Genomic DNA, 22,845 nt, shown 5'->3' with positions numbered 1-22,845 from the left:
TTGGGCCAAATGGCTTCCTTCTGCACTGTAGGGATTCTGTGGTCAAATTAGGGAAGAGTAACAATGCAGATTAAAACTATATCTGAATGTCTTTTCAAAAACACTGTACACTATGGTTCGAATTTTACTGGCATGCCCACCCTGGGAATTGGGGCGAATGAAGCTCAGAGAATCACATCCTCCATTGGCTTTGGGCGGGATTGTACGAACCTTGGGTGGACATGCCGGTAAAATTCTGCCCTATGAGTATGATAGTGTCAATATATCATCAATATTGAGCACTGCACAGAGGCATCAGAATGACTTTTGTCAATCTGTGTGATTAGACGCAGTTTCAAATTGCGTACTTGCACTCACAAAATGAGGGATACAGTAAATGAGATTTAGATTTGAAACAGAAGCAAAATATTGCAGATGCTGAAAATGTGAAACAAAAACAGAAGACGCTATAAATATTCAACAAGTCAAGCAGCACCTATGGAGGGATAAACAGAGTTAATGTTTCAGATGTCACAGACCTGAAAAGGTAACTTACATTTGAAACATGTTGCTAACATGTAGGAAAACCTAAATGTTATCAGTATTCATAGAATGCAAAGTTGCATTTACATTTCCGTGGCATTCAGTTGTTGCTGCCAGTGGTGGTGCTGTAGCATAAGGGACTGAATGTGGAGAGTTCTCTCTGTGTTTACTTCATTCTTGAGCAGTAGAAACATTACTGAAAACAAATTCATCTAAAGTTGCAAGTATTACTGTATGGGCAAATTGAATAAGAAAGTTCACTAAATACTTCCTTCGGCCAGATTCAAACCTGAAAGCTGTCATCTCGATTTCTAGTCATAAAAGGCCACACCAAATTAAAACAATCATAAAATAATGTTGTTGAAACTATCTTGCTTGTGCTTGTTCTAGGTCCTTGTTTGGAGTTAACCACTTTTCCTATCTTTATCCATTGCTTTTTATGTTACTTTACAAATATTCATCTAATTTCTTGTTATTTATTTTATGAACTACCCTCATTAGCCACATGGGGAAAGTATTCCATGTTCAAATAATGAGTGCAAAGAATTGTTAAACTCTCCCTTCTAAAAGGCTGTGATCATTGCCTCAAATAATACCTGCAGATTTATCTTTCTTGGAATTATTTATCGATTATTGTTGGAATAAACTTAAAAGAGTTGTATTGTAATCATAAAGCTTCAATGTAGATTAACACACATCAAGTGAATGACATATTTTGGCTCCTACTGTCTTTCCCAGGCAGTGTCAACCTTTGGAAACTTCATTGCTGACATGCGGAAATTCAAATACTTAGTTAACTATCTTTTGATGAACCCCAATGCTCCTCATCTTCTCATTTATTTGTGGGAAATATGTCATTTTACTCATTGGTATTCTATTACAGGTTTTCCTAAAATTCCTGCTCTCCTGGCAAAATGCAGTGTTCATTGTTTGTCTTTGTTCTATGATCTTTTCTTCATTACTATTATACGATTTATAACAAAACAATTGAAGCTGCTAGAGCTATGCCTATACAGTTTAGAGTATTATCAGAACCTTCTCAATGCTTATACTACCTTGTAATCATTGCCCACCTTTCACAAATCCCCAGGTTGCAAAAGACGGAGCAGATCCTAAAATTAAGTTTACATTTCCTGTTGGATGTGTGTATATAAGATAGTAAAACAAGGCAGAGCCAAAGATGACTGTACCAAAGTTACTGGTTCAATCTTACAAAAGAAAATACGTACACATTTGACTTTTATCTATAGTGCCAGGGGGCCTCAGGACAACTCTAAGACTGGTTTGCATAGTTTATCTTAAAATGGATGGGCTCCTGGACTACTTACTATTTGAAGACAGGGTAGCAATTAAATGGTGTTTTTCTTGAGTCTGATTAGGTTCCAGCATCTTAATCTGTGAGGTACAATGTATGGATTTGTACTGTTCTCGAAATGTGCTGACGTGGTGGCAGTTTAATAGAATCAGAGTCTAACTTTTTATTGATAAGTCACACCCATTTACTATCTAGTTCATTTAATCATACCCAAGAATATTTGTTCTGCTTTATTACACTACGTTGGTGAAATCATTGCCAGTGTTAATAACTAGGAAAGCAGATGTGAACAATTGTGTGGAAAATTTTGAGGCCACATCACCCAGTGGTGTTGCTTTGTCTAACTTTTTTTCTTCCACACCCTCATCTTGGCACAATAATCTACTTGACTTTGAATACGGCAAAACCAGCATGGAGTTCCAGGCACAGCTCATTTCTATGCCCTAGCCCTCACATTTGTGAGATGACACCTTTGGAAATGGACAGTTGCCACAGAGTTCTTCTTATCAACTGAGTGTCTTGTTGAAGGGCATATTGTCCATCAAAAACAACAACTGGATGGTCTACAGCCCTTGGGCTGTCTTGTCGTCTGAAGTAAATGTCAAACTTACCCCGCTGCTGTCCTGAAACTGCAGTTGCTTGCTGCCTATTTACAGATTCTGTAATCTAATGGGGCTAGCCACAAGTTCCAACGTTCACTTCCTTAGTGATTTTTTTTTCATTGGGTGCCATCAGACAGAGGCTCAGAAAAATTATGCAACAAACGTTGATAAAGCCGTACAATTTAACATCTTCATCTAAGGAAATTTTTTGCTTGCACTAGGCGATGCCCCAGTAAATACACCACAGGCGCATATTTGAAAAGAGGTTCCAATTTTTTATGCTTACCCAAGCCGCGTACTCATGATAATATTCAGCAGTTATGCTGATTAGAATTCCGAGTAGCAACACTGATGTTGAGAACTGAAATGCCAACAAGACCAGCAAGCTACTTAGTTGTAAGAATGAGATAATTAAGGTTGGATAATAAATGTAACCTTGTCAGAATTACCCACCCCGCAAAAGCATTTTTCTTTAATGGCTAACCTAAATCGCTGTCTCATGTCCTGGTTCTTTCCCTACCCTGTTGTTCTGGTCTACATGCTGTGAAAAGATCAAATTGAATGGATATACTGGTTTTACCAGGCACTTTGTGACTAATACAAAAGTCAGCTTTTGAATTTCTTCAGTGAAGTGAGATCCCGTGCACTAATAATCTGCAACATATTATCCTGAGCAAACAATAGATCCATTGATTAACCTTGGACTACGTATGAGATTTTCACTACCCAGCCATGCAATTCAATAAACAGGATCAATATTTCTTATGCTGGTATCTTTTGTAGCAGAATGAACTACAAAAATAGCTTTACCCATGCGTAGAGTTATACTCATAGTAGGGATGGACAATAAATGTTGGCCAGCCAGCAACACCCTTGTCTCGCGAATGAACAAAATAAACCCCCATAGCAGTGTCTGCCTCACAGTACCAGGGACATTGGTTTGATTCTCAGCTTGGGTCACTGCCTATGTGGAATCTGCAATTTCTCCCCGTGTGGGTTTCCTCCGGGTGCTCCGGTTTCCACCCACAGACTGAAAGACTTGTTGGTTAGGTGTGTTGGCCATGCTAAATTCTTTCTCAGTGTACCCGAACAGGCGTCAGAGTGTGGTGACTAAGGGATTTTCCCAGGAACTTCATTGCAGTGTTAATGTAAGCCCATTTGTAATGCTAATAAATATAAACTATAGCTTTGAAATTGTTCACAAAAGAGTTAAGTGAGCAAACTTGTCAATTGGATTTCTTCCAACTGTTTTTCTTTGCAGATTGTTCAGTGGATAGTTGAATGTTTCCCAGAAGGAGATTTGTGATTAATTTCTGACAGACAAACTTGGAATTACACACTGCAATTTTGTTAGGCCCATGAAGAATTACCTGCCCCTGTAATTTTAAAAACATGTTGAAATGTTGCAGGCAAAAGTGGAAGATCAATTCATTAATGAGTATATTAAAACAGTGCATGGGGGAAATGAAATATCTGGAGGAGACTTCTGGGTTTCTCCCCAGATGGATTAAAGCAGACCATAATCTTCTCACCTTTCTTTATCTCCTTGGAGAAAGATTATGACTGATCTTTGACCTTAACTTCATTTTCCCACCTGAATCTTATATTCTGTCATTTGCTTGGAATCCCACAGATCTATCAACCTCCACCTTGAATATACTCTCAACAGAACATCCACAGTACTCTGAGTATAGAATTTGAAAGATTCACAATCCTCTTGAGTGAAGAAATTCTTCCTCATCTCAATCCTAAATAATCAGTCTCTTCTCCTGAATCAATTTCCTCTACTTCTAGACCTTCCAACAAGGGGAAACAACCTGTCAGCATTTACTCAGGAAAATAGGAAATGGGAACAGGAGTAGGACATTCAACCCATCGAGCCTGCATCACTATTCACATAGATTATGGCAGATACAAATACATTTAGCTCTTATGCAATTTTTTTCCACTATCCCTATATCCCTTGATGTTGTTAGCATTTGGGCGGCATGGTGGCACAGTGGTTAGCACTGCTGCCTCACAGTACAGGGATCTGGGTTCAATTCTCGGCTTGGGCCACTATCTGTGTGGAATTTGTACATTCTCCCCATGTCTGTGTGAGTTTCCTCTGGGTGCTCCTGTTTCCTCCCACAGTCCAAAAATGTGCAGATTAGGTGGATTTCCCATGCTAAATTACCCCTTAGTTTCCGGAAGACTAGCTTGGATAAAATGCATAGGGTCTGTGTGGGATTGTAGTTGGTGCAGACTTGATGGGCTGGCTGTTCTCCTTCTGTGATGTAGAGATTCTATGAATCTATGATCTGGAAATCCATTGATTTTTGTCTTGAACATGCTCAATTACTGAGCGTCCACAGCCTTCAGTGGTAGAGAATTCCAGAGATTCACTACTCTCTGAGTGAAGAAATTCCTCCTCATCTCAGCCTGACTTGTCCCTTCTTCTGAGACTGTGTACCCTGCTTCTAGATCAGGGAAAACATTCTTCCTACACCTACCTGTATGCACTGTAAAAATTTTATAAATTTCAAAACTATTACATTACTCTTGAAAACTCTAGAAAACACAGGACCAGTTTTCACAATCTCCCCTCATTAAACAGTCCCACCATCCCAGGGATTAGTATTCCTCATTAGGTAAGGAGACCAAAACAATGCACAATACTACAGGTACGGGCTCTTTACAACTGCAGCAAGACATTTTTACTCTGGTATTCAAATCCCCTTATGATGAAGGCCAATATATAATTTGCCTTCCTGATTGCTTGCTACACCTGCATGCTTGCTTTTAGTAACTCGTGAATGAGGACAGCCAGGCCCCTTTAAACACCAATACTTCCCAACCTCTCACCATTTAAGAAATACTCTGCCTTTCTATTTTTCTACCAAAGTGGATAACTTCACACATATTCACATTATATTCCATTTTCTATCTTCTTGCCCATTCACTTAGCCTGACCAAATCTCCTTGAAGCTTCCTTGTATCCTCCTCACAACTCACACCTTGTTTTTGTGTTATCAGCAAATTTGGAAATATTGCAATTGGTCCCCACATCCAAATTATTTATATAGGTTGTGAACAGCTCTGGCCCAATCACTGAATCTTACATACCCCACTAGTCACAGCCTTCCATTCTCAAAATGATCCATTAATTCCTACTCTCAGTTTTCTATTTGTTAACCAATTATCAATCCACAGCAGTATATTATCCCCAACCCAATGTGCTTTAATTTTGTTAACCTCCCATTGAGCACTTTATCAAAAGACTTTTGAAAATCCAAACACACCACATCCACTGGTTCTCTTTTAACCATCAGGTTTGTCAAACATGATTTCCCTTTCATAAATCCACGTTGACTCAGCCAAACCATCCAGTTACTATGTCCTCTATAATAGATCCTAACATTTTCCCTACTACCTGGATTGTCAGGTGATACAACAGGATATAGATAGGTTGGTGCATTGGGCAGATAGGTGGCAGATGGAATTTAATCCTGACAAATGCGAGGTGATGCATTTTGGAAGGAATAATGCAGAGAGGAGCTATGTGATAAAAGGTAGACAGATTAGGAGTATAGACATACAGAGGGACCTGGGAGTGCAGGTTCACAAATCCATGAAGGTTGCGTCACAAGTGGAGAAGGTTGTTAGGAAGGCGTATGGAATGTTAGCCTTTATAGGAAGGGGTATAGAGTACAAAAGCTGCCGTCTAATGCTTCAGTTGTACAGAATGTTGGTTAGACCGCATTTGGAGTACTGCGTCCAGTTCTGGTCACCTTACTACCGGAAGGACGTGGAGTCTCTGGAAAGGGTGCAGAGGAGGTTTACCAGGATGTTGCCTGGCATGGAGGGGCTGGGTTACGAGGAAAGGTTGGAGAAACTGGGACTATTCTCCTTGGAAAGACGGAGATTGAGGGGGGACATGATAGAGGTATATAAGATACTGAAGGGAATAGATAGAGTTAATAGTGAGAGACTGCTCCCTAGACTGGGCACAAACACGAGAGGTCATGATTTAAGGATGAGGGGGGAGAGGTATAATTTGGAAGTGAGAGGAAGGTTCTTTACGCAGAGAGTTGTGGGGGTATGGAACGCGTTACCGAGTAGGGTGGTGGAGGCAGGAACGTTGGACTTGTTTAAGGTTCAGTTAGATAGACACATGAGTGAAACGAGGATGGAGGGTTATGGTAGGGGCTATTAAATAAGGTTAGAACCTCGGGAGACACCGGAAAAGCAGGCTTGTAAGATTAACGTTTTTGTCTTTTTATTCCGCAGGTGGAGGTCCACCTCGTGTCAAACGAGGGGCATGCACACGGTGGGTCGTGCGTGGGCTGCTCTTGGAAGTTCCGGGAGTGGCCTAGTACTTCGTGTTGGTGTGTGTGCTTGATCCTGGACCGGTAGACGGGCGCCGCAACAGCTCGGTGACTAGCACTGCTAGCTGTGCAGATACATGGATTTGGGCCTGTGTCTGTGGGAGTTTGCGCATTCTCCCTGTGGTTGCGTGGGTTTCCTCCGGGCGCTCCGGTTTCCTCCCACACCCCAAAGATGTGCTCTTAGGCTGATTGGTTTTACCAAATTGACACTATTCTCCCCTGAATCTGGCTAAGTTAGGGGTTCCATTCGTAGACATGCAGGGTAGAATAGGTGTAGAGTGATGCGGCGGCGCGGGCTCGTTGGGCTGAAGGGCCTGTTTCCTGTGCTGGGTTGTTCTTTGTTCTTTGTTCTTTGTACCGATGTCAAATAAATGGTCAGTTTTCTCTCGCCCCCTTCCTTCTTAAATAGTGGGGTTACATCTGCTACTTTTCAGGCTGCAGGAACCATTTCAGAATCTATAGAATTTTGGAAGATAATGACCAATGCATCCATTATCTCTATAGCTGCCTCCTTCAATGTTCTGGACTACAGCCTATGTGGTCTAAGGGATTTATCAAACTTTAATCCAATTAACTTCTTGATTACTGCCTCTTTATTAAGACTAATTTATTTCAGTTTCACTCGCCCCTTGGTTTCTTAACATTTGTGGGAGATGTTCTTAATCTTCCTTCATGAAGATGTATATTTGCTGTGGACCATGAAATATTTCTTTAGATACTTTCCATCACCTGTCTACCATCAAATCTTTTAATGTATTCTACCAAGCAACCATAGCCAACTTGCCCCTCATTCCATCATAATTTCCTCTGTTCAGATAGGAAACTAGTTTCAGAATGAACTATATCACTTTCAAACTTAATGTAAAACTCTATCATATTATGGTCACTATTTCCTAATGGCAATTTTACAGCAAGGTTATTGATTAGCTCTTTTTCATTACGTAATACTAAATAAATGTTTTCCTAACTCACAGACCACAATCAGTAAGGAAGGACAACAACACCTCCACGATCATCCTCAATACCATGCCCCAAGGCTGTGTACTCAGCCCCCTATTATACTTCTTATACACTCATGACCATGTGATCAAATACTCCTCCAATTCAGTTTTCAAGTTTGCTGATGACAGCACAGTAGTGGGTTGGATCTCAAACAATGACAAGACAAGAATGAGAGAGAATCTGGTGAATTGATGCTGCGACAATAATTTCTCCTTCAATGTCAGCAAAAGGAAGGAGATTATCATTAACTTCAGGAAGCATAAAGGAGAACATGCCCTGTCTACATCAATGGGGACAAAGTAGAAAGGGTCGAGACCTTCAAGTTTTTAGGTATCCAGATCACCAATAGCCTGTTCTAAACTCCCATGCTGACACTATAGTTAAGAAAGCTCTTCAACGCTCTACTTTCTCAGAAGACTAAAGGAAATTTGGCATGTCAGCTACGACTCTCACCTACTTTTACAGATGCACCATAGAAAGCATTCTTTCTGGTTGTATCACAGCTTGGTATGGCTCCTGCTCGGCCCAAGAGAGCAAGCAACTACAAAAAGCTGTGAATGTAGCCCAATCCATTACGCAAACCAGCCTCCCATCCATTGACTCTGTCTACACTTCTTGCTGCCTCAGCAAAGCAGCCAGCATAACTAAGGACCTCACATACCCCGGACATTCTCTCTTCCACCTTCTTCCATCGGGAAAAAGATACAAAATTCTGAGGCCACATTCCAAGTGACTCAAGAACAGTTTCTTCTCTGCTGCCGTCAGACTTTTGAATGAACCTATCTCGCATTAAGTTGATCTTTCTCTACACTTAGCTATGAGTGTAATGCTACATTCTGTACTCTTTGTTTCCTTCTCTATGAATGGTATATTTTGTCTTTATAGTGCACAAGAAACAATACTTTTCACTGTATGTTAATACATGTGACAATAATAAATCAAGTCTAAATCTAAAACTGCCTGATCCCTCGTTGATCCCTTAGTGTACTGCCCCGGAAATCCACACTCTAGGAATTTATCCCCAATAGCATCAATGCAAATTACATTTACTCAGTGTAAATATAAATTAAAGTTACCATTATTATTATTACCTATGTTACATGCAGCTCTAATTTCCTGAGTTATACCATGTCCAACATTACCACTATAATTTGGTGGCCTATAAGCAACCTCCACCAATACTTTTTGCCCCTTGCTGTTTAATTGCACCCAAACTGATTCTACATCTTAATGCTTCAATCTAAAATCCTCTCTCATAATGTGCTAATCCTTATTAACTTCTAATCCTTATTTAATCCTTATTAAATCCCTTATTAACAGTGCTACCCCACCTCCTTCTTTACCTATCTTTGCTAAATGATGAACATCCCTGAAAATTCAGGTCCCAGTCCTGATTACTCTGTGACCACATCTCTGCAATTGCAATTCAGTCATATCCATTGACCTTGATTTGCATCTTCAGATCATCCACCTTTTGAATTAAGATGCATTATGTATTCAGATAGAGAAGCCTTAACTTTGTCTTTTTAACATTATTCTGCATTTGGATCCCATCAACCACCACTGACACTCATCTTATTGTAATGTCACATCTCTCAGCTGACCATCCATAAATCTTGTCCTTCCATCTTTGCAAAACATTGCACAGCTCACACACACAGAGGTCTTTTCTTTCTCCCCTTGTAGCAGAAGAGGGCACAGAACATCAGAAAAAGTCAGAGACGCAAAGATCTGGTCACAGCCACTTTGACAGTTGCAGGGGAAGACGAGTTAAACCTGCTGTTGACATGCCTGTGGTTGGGGGAGAGAGAGAGCTGGGGCCTTTCAGCTACATGTGACAGAATTAAGTATCACACAGGGACCATTGGTGGTGTGGACAATTCTGGACCAGTAGTAGAAAATGTGAGGTTCTGCCAGCATTTCTAAAGGCACTGTGCATCCTTGGAGAGAGATTGGTAGAGTCTATCTTTAATATGACTGTCATAATGTCTCAGGTCTTTGCACTGATGGTCATGCCCATGGAAAGAGTAGCCATCTGCAAGGTGCATCAGATGCAGCAACTGAGTGCATGCAATGTTCTTCACGCTCAGCCTGCCAGTCTAAGCATAATGGAGGAAAACCTCACCATGGTCTTCAGTGCTGAAGTGTGCTGGAGCTCCTGGCTGGCATGGAAAAGCAGCTGGGCAATAAGACGGAAGATAAAGAAAATGGACATGGAAGCAGGAACTGTGTTCAAAGTGCTTCCACTTCTGATTCCTTGAACCTACCCCCACCTCATTGAGAGTCTCCTGCTGCCTCCTATACCAGTGGCCTAATCTGCCTCTGCACAGATACAGATGGGGTCCATCTGGGGCTCTAATGTAGAGCTACACAAATGACCTGAAGGTGGAAGGGATGTCCAGGTCAGAGGCAAAATATTCCAAGCTACAAAAGATGACCTACAAGAGAATACCTTTTCTCAAAGGTAAGGAAGTCAAAAACTAGAGGGTGTAGGTTTAATGTGAGAGGGGAGAAATACAAGTGTCCAGAGGGGCAACTTGTTCATTCAGAGGGTGGTGAGTGTCTGGAATGAGCTGCCAGAGACAGTAGTAGAGGCGGGTACAATTTTGTCTTTTAAAAAGCATTTAGACAGTTACAAGGGTAAAGTGGGTATAGAAGGGTATGGACCAAATGCAGGCAATTGAGACTAGCTTAGTGATGAAAACTGGGCAGCATGGACAAGTAGGGCTGAATGGATCGTTTCCATGCTGTAAACCTCTATGCTCTCTAAAGTATTTACAATCACCTCCAGAGTAGTGAAAACATACTATCAGAGCTAGCCAGCAATAACCTTTCATTTTGTTAAGCCTCATCAATCCCTGCCTCTGTCTCAACTTGATTTCCCTCACAGTTTCCTACAGGTCCAGGAAATTTGTGCTGATACTGTTAAATTTAGAATCTTTGGTTAAAAGAGCAGCTAATGAGTATTTTACACATTAAAACCCTATTGCCCTGGTTAATATTATTTTAGAAGTCCCTTGTAACCACTTCCTTAATAATGGAATCCTGCATTTTCCTGATGACTGATGTCGAGCTAACTAGTCTGTGGTTTTTCTGAACATTATGTGCTGTATATTGGCTGGCTGGCCATTCACCCCGGTTGGATTCCTGGTGACATGGGGTGGATTCAATCCCATTGACAGCGGTGGAATCAGAAGATCCAGGCACAGGCAAATGGTGCACATGCCTCCCACTGCGAGAAACACATGGTGGGAGGCTAGAAAATCTTGTCCGTTATCTTCAAACAATGCCTCTGATGTTCTATACTGAGTACCATTCATGGCCAATGTCCTCTAATTGTAGTCTGGAGGAATGGCCATCATCTCAAGATAGAGTAGGGATCAGGCTTCACATTTGAAGAATGCACCAATTTAAGAGTCTGAGACATTACCAAAGGGGGTCGTGGGGGGGAATGAGTTATGTCATGATTGATAATTAAAATGGATATTAAACATAATTTTAAGTATTTGATCTGTGGATAGTAAAGGTGCTAAATAAAAGACCTGTTATAGAGTCATAGAGGTTACAACGTGAAAACAGGCCCTTCGGTTCAACTTGTCCATGTTGCCCTTTTTTTCAGAACCCCTAAGCTAATTCCAATTGCCTGTATTTGGCCCATATCCCTCTATACCCATTTTACCCTTGTAACTATCTAAATGCTTTTTAAAAGACAAAATTGTTCCCACCTCCACTACTACCTCTGGCAGCTTGTTCCAGACACTCAGCACCCTCTGTGTGAAGAAATTGCCCCCTGGACACTTTTGTATCTCTCTCCTCTCACCTTAAATCTATGCCCTCTTGTTTTAGAACCCCCCACCTTTGGGAAAAGATATTGACTACCTAACAGATCTATGCCCTTCATTATTTTATAGACCATTATAAGATCACCCCTCAGCTTCCTACACACCAGAAAAAAAAGTCCCAATCTATCCAGCCTCTCCTTATAACTCAAACCATCAATTCCTGGTAGCATCCCAGTAAATCTTTTCTGCATTCTTTCTAGTTTAATAATATCCTTTCTATAATAGGGTGACTAGAACTGCACACAGTATTCCAAGTGTGGCCTTACCAATGCCTTGTACAACTTCAACAAGACGTTTCCAACTCCATATTCAATGTTCTGACTGATGAAACCAAGCATGCCAAATGCCTTCTTCACCACTCTGTCCATTTGTGACTCCGCTTTCAAGGAGTTATGAACATGTACTTCCAGATCTCTTTGTTCTGTAACTCTCCCCAGTGCCCTACCATTAACTGAGTAAGTCCTGCCCTGGTTCAATCTACCAAAATGCATCATCTCGCATTTGTCTAAATTAAATTCCATCTGCCATTCATCAGCCCACTGGTCCAGGACAGTGTTGCTGGAATCAGCCTCAAGTACAGAGTGGATGGGAAGCTCTTCAACTTGAGGAGACTTCAAGCTATTACCAAAGTGAAGGAGACTGTTCTGAGAGACTTCCTCTTTGCCGATGACTGTGCCCTGTAGAGCCAGAGATGCAAGTCAGTATGGACAAGTTTTCCACAGCTTGTGACAACTTTGGACTCACCATCAACATTAAAAAGACCAAAGTCATGCACCATCCTGCTCCTCATGCACTGTACACAGAACCCATAATCACAATCAAAGGGCAGCAACTAGAGGCAGTGGACCAGTTCACTTATCTTGGTAGCATCCTCTCCCAAGCAATGACTATTGATATAGAAGTTAACTGAAGAATAGCAAAGGCAAGTTCTGCTTTTGGCAGACTGCGCTCCACTGTATGGGAACATTGAGGAATCAGCCCAGCAACAAAACTGAAGGTCTACAGTGCCGCAGTACTCACTACCCTCCTGTATGCCTGTGAAACGTGAACTGTGTATTGAAGGCATGCAAGACGGCTCAATCATTTCCACGTGATTTATCTTTGCAGAATATTACAAATCCGATGGCAAGACAAAGTACCAGACACTGAAGTTCTTTCTAGAGCAAGCCTACCATCAGTCCACACATTGCTGATGAGAGTGCAGACCCGGTGGGCAGGTCACGTCATCTGTATGTAAGACGAGCGCATACCCTAGCAGCTCCTTTTTGGGGAACTCTCGGCTGGAAGACCCTCGCATGGGGGGGCAGAAGAAAGACACACTCAAGGCTTCCCTGAAGTCGCTTGACATAGGCATGACCACCTGGGAAACGTTGGCACAAAACCACCCTATCTGGTGCTGCCTCATCCACAAAGGCTGTCAAGCTTACGAAGCAAAGTGTATTGCTGAAGAACAACTTAAATGCGAGCTGCGCAAGTCCAGAGCCACCAGCGCAACAACTACAGCGTCTACACAAGTCTGTCCAATATATGCCAGGACATTCCGTGCCTGAATTGGTCTGATCAATCATCTTCGGGCACACCGAAAGCAGCCTCAAAATGACTAATGGTGTCGAGGTCCTCATCAATGACAATGGAGGAACAATGGTCCAATTGATCAAGATCCCAGTGCAATTGGAGATAACTTTCTTCACTGTCCACTATCCCACCAATCTTGGTGTCATCTGCAAACTTACTAACAATGCCCCCTATATTCTCATCCAAATCATTAATATAAATGACAAATAACAGTGGACCCAGCACTGCCTCTACAACCACCCTCTACAACCATACACAACCCTCTACAACCACCCTCTGCTTTCTGTCAAGAAGCCAATTTTGTATCCATTTAGATATCTCACCTTGGATCCCGTGGGATTTAACCTTATGCAACAACCTACCATGGCCTTGTCAAAGGCCTTGCTAAAGTCCATGTAGACAACATCAATTGCATTGCCCTGATCTACCTTCTTGGTTACTGCTTCAAAAAACTCAATCAAATTTGTGAGACATGATTTTCCACTCACAAAGCCATGTTTGTCATCCCTAATCAGTCCTTGCATCTCTAAATGCCTATAGATCCTGTCTCTCAAAATACCTTCCAACAACTTATCCACCACAGATGTGAGGCTCACTGGCCTGTAGTTCCCAAGCTTTTCCCTGCAGCCCTTTTTAAACAAAGGCATAACATTTACCACTCTCCAATCTTTAGGCATGTCATCCATGACAATTGATGATTCAAATATCTCTGCTAAGGGACCTACAATTTCCTCCCTAGCCTCCCACAATGTCTTGGGATATGCTTCATCGGGTTCCGGGGTTTATCTACCTTGATGTGCTTTAAGACTTCCAGCTCCTCCTTCTCTGGAAAATGTATACTCCTCAAGACATCACTATTTATTTCCCCAAGTTCCCTAACATCCATGCTTTTCTCAACAGTAAATACTGATGAGAAATATTCGTTTAGGATTTCACCCATTTCTTGTGGATCTGCATGCAGATGACCTTGTTGATCCTTAATAGGCCCTACTCTCTCCCTTGTTACTCTTTTGCCCCTTATGTATTTGTAGAAGCTCTTTGGATTCTCTTTTGCCTTATCTGCCAAAACACTCTTGTGGCCCTTTTTGCCCTCCTGATTTCTGACTTAACTCTACTCCTACACCCCCTATACTCTTCAAGGGATTCACTTGATCCCAGCTGCCTATGCATGTCATGTGTCACTTTCTTCTTCTTAACCAGGGCCTCAATATCCCAAGTCATCCAGGATTGAATCTGTTATTGAAGGCCAGACATTTTTTGCATTATTGTGTTAGAAACTAAATGTACCTGCCACAAGTATTTGCTTTTGGTCTCCAGGTGGTCTCTTTTGGTCATTGAAGCCAGTTCAGTTTGTTGAGTAATTGAAAAATGTGAATGATTCAATCTGAATAGCTATAAAGAATTTGAAGTATGGCACTATTTCTGACCAAGGAGACTATTTTCTTTTTTTTAATCTCTTAAATTTTTGTAAACCTGATACTTTGTTTCCATGGTGAAAACAGGAAAAAAAATCAAATGGAGTAATGGCTTCAGGTTGAATGGCGCAATGTAGCAACTTCTATGTTTTTTTTATTCATTCATGGGACATTGACATCGCTTGCTGGCCAGCATTTATTGCCCATCCATAATTCCCTGATGGCAGTTGACAATCAACCATATTACTGTGGCTCTGGAGTCACACATAAGCCAGAACAGATAAGGAGGACAGATTTCCTTCTCTAATGGACATTATTGAACCAATTTTTTTTTTACAATCAACATGGTTCATGGTCATCATTAGATTCTTCATTCCAGATATTTTTATTAATTTCAAATTATGCCATGGCAGGATTCAAACCCAGTTCCTTAGAACATTAGCTGAGTTTCTGGATTAATAATCTAGTGATAGTGCCACTAAGGCATTGCCTCCTCCTTAATACACTTACAATTCCTCTTTGCTAATCAGGGCAGGTGTTAATATACTTTAAAATTTCAGGTAAACACATTCAACATAATTTGCTTTGATATAGTTTATATTTCCAACACAAAGACTTGTTAGATGGGAACATGGACTGAAAACAAGATTATGAAAATATAGAATCATTTGGTGAACCATGTCCATATTTAATGATCTTCTATGGCAGGAGCTGAGCCTTACTAAATGACCTTTTGTATATTGAAATGAATGATGTAGCAAGGCAGAATTTCTGTGTGTGTTTCAGATCAATTAAATTACAAATCTGTTGCCTTAAGTACTAATAAATTGCAGATTGCTCATTCCAGTGTATAACCTCTTTGATCAGTCTGTACCTATAACATTTAGAAAGGGCAATAGGCCAAAAAGGTGAAAGTCCCCGGATCTCTCACGCGTGTATGCTTCACTATAATGAAGTGCTACCAAAGTAAATGGGAACTGCTTGCGTGTTATGCTAAAAGGGGTTTTTTTTTAACCTCTTGGAGTTGAAAAATGACCACATTCCATTCAATGCATTTGCAATGAAATGTGTTTCGAAGATAATGTTTTATTTTTCACATTAAAACTGAAACAATGACAAGTTAAATATTAAGAATAAAAGCAAAATTAGGAAGTTGCATCCTGAAAATTACTGTATAATTATAGCCCACTGCCAGTAACCAGATAAAAAAGTGCTGGTTTTGCTTTGTGTACAGATGCTTTCCAGTACATTATGGTCAGTCAAACTTCCTTGTTTCAGAATTTCTCAGTGAAAGTAATGCCAACAAAAATCCAGTATTTATTTTATTATTCCGTTGCTAAAATACTGTGTGAAGCAATAGTGCAAATGTTTGACATTTTGACCATATGCGAATTTAATAAGTCTTTGCCAAACATGGGAGAATTATGTTTTACACCTCCTTCCATTTGAGACCACTTTTATTCTGTAACTTTTTCTGACAATACTTTCTTGCTAACAATATTAGTTTGGTCAAATGTGCTGTGAAAATGAATGCTTTCAGTTTGGGATTATTCAGCTTGTAGGTGGTATTGTGAGACCTCAGTGTATATAAATGTCACTCCTCTGCTTTCTAACTTCCACCTACTTGCACCACAGCACCTCCAATTCGTCCCTATGAAATTTAGTTTGAAGGTCACGTGATGATGTGGTTACTCAAGAGGCCAGAAACTATTACATGCTTGTACTCTGCCCACATTCTGGGGGGCATTCATTACCCACCATGAGGACAGATAAGATCATACCCCCACTAGGACTTTTGGTGCCACATTTTTCTTTTGTACTTTTATTACTTTGGGGTTAAAGAATCCTTGTTGGTCTCCTGTTAAGCTACATTCAGATCATGTATCCTGGAAAAGACTGGGTTTTATTGCTGGAGCTTGGGAAATATATATTGGGGTGTGTGCCCAAGCATGGTAAATGAATCCTTGGTTATCCTGCTTTCTTGGATTGGTTTCCCATTTTTTCTTGGCTGCGTGAACTTAGTGGTTTCTTGGTAAATTGGCTCTTGGAATGTACAATGCGTATATCATCCTGTTGTTAGGGTTTCTTTGATGAGGGGAAATGGGCAGTATCCTGTTGATACTGTAGGACTTGAGCAGCACCCTCAGTTTTGGGTGCTAATTTGGGTTTTGCTTGCTTGTACCTGACACCATAAGAGACTTTGTATGTGTGTGTGTGGAGGGATAGAGGGATGTGTGTGTGGGGAATGATCACTGCCATCTATTTGAAGATTGCTTCTGAGAGATGTCTGTTCCTTCTATCAAAAAGTCCACTATCTTTACTCAATCCTCTAAACCTATTCCTCATAAAGAACACAACATGATAACCAATTAATATAATCAGTCTTCATCAAAACTAAACAGTGAACACTCTGCTTGTGGCCTCAATGTCTGTCATTTCCTGTCTGATAATCATTAGCAATGTGTCTTATTAAGATTCAGGTCCTGTGCAGTTGTGTTTGCCCTCCCTTGGATAGATCTTGCTACTTCCTGTTATGCTCTACCAAATACTGGAAAAGAGAGGGAGTGATTTAATGCGAATGAGTGTGTTTTCAGATGTGTTTATGTGTGTAATGGCGCACATGGTTGAAGAGCTGTGAGATATGTCTGAGATGTGAGACATCTCAAACATTAAACTTTGCCCTTAGTGTCTAATTAGGTGGTGGATGCAATATGTTGGGATTATAATGCTGGTTGTGATGCAGTTCTTGAGGTATGTTCATGAGATGGGATCTTACCTTAACCACTTGTATCAAAACATTACATTTGTTGCAGCGCTGGAGTCATGTTGTGGCAGCAGTACTCTTGGCAGTGACTTCCTGGGCCATCCCACATCCATCACATTTGCCATGGCCTCCTTCCCCACCGTGCCGTGTGGGTACAGTACATCCCTCCTTCGCCTTCTCTCTCAGCTCTCAGACATCTGATACATGTCATTATCCCTCAGGCAATGCACTCCACATGTTCAGTGGAAGTCCATGTTTAGTAGCTATACATACGACTCCATAGATACTGTTTTTAACCAACACTTGTGTGCTAAAGACACATGTGTCAATTTTGGCACCTTCAGGCAGGTTTAAATGAGAATATTCAGCAATTAGCTCCAAAACTGTGGTCAAAATGAGACTTTTAAATGGACTTTTAAATAGCACAGCATCCATTTTTGTTATTCTTTCATTGAAATGTGGGAAGCACTGGGAAGACCAACTCATCCCTAATTTGTTGCTGATCCCTAACTGCCCTGAAAAGGTGGTGGCAAATTGCCTTCATGAGTCCCTAAGTCCCTTTTGTGATGATACATCCACAGTGCTGTTAGAGAAGGAATACCCCTTTTCATTGTCTTCTCAAAATAACCGCAATCTTAAAATTAGAGCTTGGCCAGAATGTACAGGGGTCTGGAATTCAGGAATGCACAGCTTCAAAAGTTTCTAGATGCTCTTTATTGGTTTTAAGTGTTAACAAAGCTCATTGGCATTCTTCAATAGCGCGCTGCAAGTACTCTAATTGTTTAGATGAGATCCGTATGGCATGATGAAGCATTGAATTGAACTGAGACATTTCCAGATTTGATTCCATGTTCAGTCAGCTGATTTCTCCCAGGAAGATCAATTGGCCTGAACATTCCTGTGTTACTCACAGGAAAAAATAACCAGAGTTCGGACCTGATTGCCTTCCAGTGAGCTCCAGTGCGTATCTCACATCAATGCAGCATCAGGCTTTCCGATGAAAAAACATGAGTTTGAATTGTTAGGCCAAACTTTCAAAATGGGGTTGGTGCTCGGCCTAAGCATGATTTCCAAGTCCCGGAAGTTGTCTTGGGATCCCAATGGGAGAATTTGTAATTTGCAAAGGGCTGGCAGGAAGGGGAGGGAACGGGAAACCCATTCACCAACACTTAATCACCCCTTCTGCTCCAGGAAGAGCCTGCAAAAGAGTTCAATTGCCAGCTTGGGTCACTGTCTGTGTGGAGTTAGCACACTCTCCCTGCGTTGTGTGGATTTTCTCTGGACTTCCTGTGCAGTTTAGGTGGATTGGCCATGTTAAATTACCCCTTAGTGTCAGGGGAACTAGTTAGGGTAAATGCATGGAGTTATGGGAATAAGGGCACTGGTGGGACTGTGATCGGAGCAGGCTCGATGGGCTGAATGGCCTCCTTTTGCCCTGTAGGATTCTATGAGTTGATGGTCTATGATTCTAAGCTGTGAATCTTCCGGCCTCCCGCAGGCCCATCAGCACTACAAGCCCTGTAAGGAACTTCAGCAAGCTGTCACTTGCCTTTGCAGCTGATACCAGATTGGCAGCTCACACCTTCTGGAAGCACTTCCTGTTGATAATTGGGCACTGAGCCTGGCCTCTTCAGAACTAGGCTATTTGTATCTAAAATTAGTGTTACAAGAGCAATGCAGCTGTAGGCATAGGATCAGGACCCAGAATTCTCAACCTCGCTTTGAAACTCCAGCTCATTAACCCTACTTTTCTCCTCACAGATGCCGGAACTATTGAGTATTTCTGACACTTTCTGTTTTTATTTCAGGCTGTTCTATGATGTTCTCATTATTTCATTATGTTTGCTGACTGAGGCCATACAATGAGAAAGAGCATTTTGGCAAATTACTGTAGAAGTGAAGGGTTGCAGTCTGTCAATTCCTAACAGATATCAGTCTTCCCCTAGAGAGGAAAATAAAACAAAAGGAGACAACTAGAAAAGGTACTAAACCTATTCAAAATAAAGTCATGATCTTTGAGTGCAATATGATATAAATCCCTACACTTCTGAGAAGAATCCACTTATACTTGTTAAATTGTATATTACTCAATTGGAAAGATTTTCTGTTGCTGTACTGCCACCCTCTTTATAATTTTTTTTAATGAATAAAGTTAACAAAACTTGTAATGAACCTTGAAACCAGGGCAGTTCGCTCAATTCATTAGATAGCAGCTGAATTGTGAAGCTTACTACGAATGAGGTAAAACCACACCCTCGAAACCAATCACATTCTTTCAACTTTCAACTCCAGTGGTGTTTTGGTCACATGGTCTGATTACCAGGAGTTAGCAATTTACTTATTGAAGGATACCCTGTAAAAATTAAATTTAGTAGACATTTTGCTACACTATTCAGTCTGTAAAGTTATACAGTGATTATAAATGATCATAATTTAATAACTATAAGCTGCCATCTGATGATATATTGGTGTAGCCACTTGCTCTGCTTTCCTCATTAATTATTTCTTATGCATATCTGGCTCACATTTGACATTGCAGAAACTGTGCTACTGCCAGGCTTATTAAACTTCTATGAGCTGTTATTTAATTCCTAATCTGAAGCTGGAATTCTCCAACCTGGCTCGTGGCTGGGATTACCCGGTCCCCCTGCTGTGAATGGAGATTTGGCTGAGCGCTAAATTCTCCATTCTCGCTGGCAACGGTTGCGGGACATGAGAGTAACATTTAACACACAGACAGTGACTAGGATAATAGTTTTGTGTCTTTTAACTAATATCATCAAAAGTGACTGTGGCAGCCAAAATGGTGCATTGGTTAGATTATACTTATTAATGTGGTCACTTGACAACATTATTTATATTGTATCTTTCAAACCACACATTTGCTCAGTTGACACACTGGTAAAATTGTAATGTGACTGGTTATGTTGATGTTGTTGGGGTTTTTGGCTTACTGTTCTGGGTTTTGTTTGAAAAGAGAGAACCATTCCCTTTGATTAGGATGGTAGTGCTACATAACACACGAATTGTTGTTAATCCCAGTTCCATGACACAGTGATAATTATATATGTTAGTTCAAAGCTAAATATTGCTTAATTTAGTACAGATTCAAAGGTTAGGGGCTGTTTGCAGTTTTGGTATCTATGATCAGAATTGTGCAGGAGTGGTGATCGTAATGTTTTCCCACCTTTTCCCAATTAAATTTGGCATGGGAAGACTCATGAATTGCCTATAGAGTTTGCTTGTGGGCTTCAAGTGAAGTTCCTTGTTCAAAACCACTTCGTGCCTAATTGAGGGAGCCAACATTAGGAAGGGGATAGTGCCTCAGAAAGTCACCCGCTGCTCTTTCTTCTGATCCTCATCCTTCGCCCAGCCAGTGAATCACTCCTTCCAAACTCCATCTTGCCCACACTCACTGGTGACCTAGGACCCTCAGTAATCCCCGATCTCTGGTGGGTGCATTATCAGCATTTGCCACGACTGTCAGTGGCTCTGATGGGCAATGGAGAGCCTGGCAGCCATGCTCAGGGGGTAGGATTTACATCCCAGGGTCTTAAATCACAGGAAGGCCCAACATTGGTCTGTTAAGCCTGATGAGCGCTTAATTCCATGGAGGCTTTCAACAAGGAGGGAAGGGCTCCCACCGATTCTCCATTCAGTGGACAAGACCCCGTCACCAAGGTTAAATTTTGTCCTATGTTACCGCTAATGTGTACCAGCGCCTCATTATTACAGGGATAATTTCAGGTTTCATCAATTGCTTAAGGAATGGAGAATGAAGATCCTTCACTAAACCTTCCATGCAGTGAATTTATCCGTAGTTACTTCAATCTTTTGGTATGGTATGTCACAGCTGTGGAATAAGGTTACACAATAAAGATGTTTCCATTTCTTCCTGAGGGTTTATTTCGCTTTTTGCAGTTGATATTCATATGCTCACTGCAGGGAAGAACAATTTGCTCACTGAGGAAATGTTATTATGCAAGACTTTGTCAGGAAATTAGTATTAAATAACGTGAGCTGCCCATTAATCTGCCCAGAATAAGGGGTTTAGTGCAAAGGGGGTGGGAATGGCCTTCCAATTCAAATTCCAACCTCTTACCCACACACCCTTATCCCCACTTCAGTGAGGGTTTAGCTAAAGGAAATATCCTGCCTATCTGAATCACATGTGTGACTTTAAAAGCCACAAAATCATGAAATGGATTGTGCTGGCATCTGTAATACTGCATTTATACTTTTGCATTGCTTACTATGCCAAAAAACCATTCAATATTGCAATGGGAAAATCAGACCATACTGGGGACAATTCTCCCATCTTGCTGCGCTAATTCTTTGGCGCAGTGGGCCAGGAGTATTTCGCAGCAGACAATTTGAGGGCTTCGCGTTCGTGCTCTGCTAACGTCTCCCAGTGCCAGATTTCCAGCAGTGCCTGCTCCACACCAGAAATCAGTAGGGAGGCGCAAAGACTACTTAAATGATCATTTACCAGGACTAAAGTCTCCAGGCCAGCTAGCCTCTGCTCCCCACCAGAGTGGTTCACTTCAGTAGGGATTACAAAGCTCCCCACTAATGGGAAGCTAGTGTCCTGACCTTGCTGGAGTGAAGGGGGAGAAATCAGGACTCCTCAGAGTGTCAGGTGTCGGGGTGCACCCCCTTGGCATTGGCATCCTGGCAGTGCCAGTCTGTGCACCTGGCACTGCCCAAAGGGCAAAGTGCCAATGCCCAGGGGGGGCACCTTGACACTACCCATCCATCATGGAACAGTGCCACAGCGGAGGGGGCAGGGCGTGTGGGGAGGTGGGGACTCGTGGGTGATCAGTGGGTGTGTTGCTGCAGTCGGGATCAGTAGAGGAAGGACGGAGGCCAGTGACTGGGCAGGCTGGGGAGGAGGGGGCAGGTGGTACGGGAGACTGCATAGCCTGTTGGGGGGGATCAACACTGTGGGGGAGGCTCGGGACTGTGTGTGGCGGGGGGGGGGTTAACTGATTGGGGGGGAGGTGAAGTCAGTGGGGGGGAGGATACTGGAAATCACAGTGGGCCAGGAGGTTGGGGGAAGTTCAGGGCTTGGCCTGGGAATGTGGGGATCAAGGGGCTGGCCAGTGACTGAGCTGGCCAGTGATTGGGAGGCAGGCAGTGCTGGGCCATTGCGCATATGCCAATCTCAGCACTGATAGATTGGCACATACGTAGCAGCCCACTCAGCGCGCTGATTTCAGCCTCTCCAGTGGGAATAGGTCTCATTCCCTACTTTTTAATGATATTCACACTGGTGGCCTCTGCAGTGCACAGAGTGTGGGAGATTCTTCTCTGAACTCCCAATGAAAAAGGCCAATGTGAATTACTCCAGTTTTTTACGTGAAGTTGAAGTATTACGATTAGTTGCAATTTCTATAATTAATACATCCTTGTTGTGTTTTACTTAAGGTAGAACATCACGC

The 22,845-nt window shown here is 41.8% G+C and overlaps 1 pseudogene; it reads left to right on the top strand.

The window, feature by feature from the left end:
* The first annotated feature begins 20,366 nt into the window (after positions 1-20,366).
* Positions 20,367-20,471, top strand: LOC145354145 (U6atac minor spliceosomal RNA; annotated as a pseudogene).
* Positions 20,472-22,845: the final 2,374 nt, after the last annotated feature.

This window comes from Carcharhinus amblyrhynchos, chromosome 16 (assembly GCF_965287045.1).
Source record: "Carcharhinus amblyrhynchos chromosome 16, sCarAmb.v2.hapA, whole genome shotgun sequence".
NCBI classification, from domain to species: domain Eukaryota; kingdom Metazoa; phylum Chordata; class Chondrichthyes; order Carcharhiniformes; family Carcharhinidae; genus Carcharhinus; species Carcharhinus amblyrhynchos.
The sequence above is the reverse complement of the archived record's forward strand: the minus strand, read 5'-3'. Positions and strand labels throughout refer to the sequence as shown.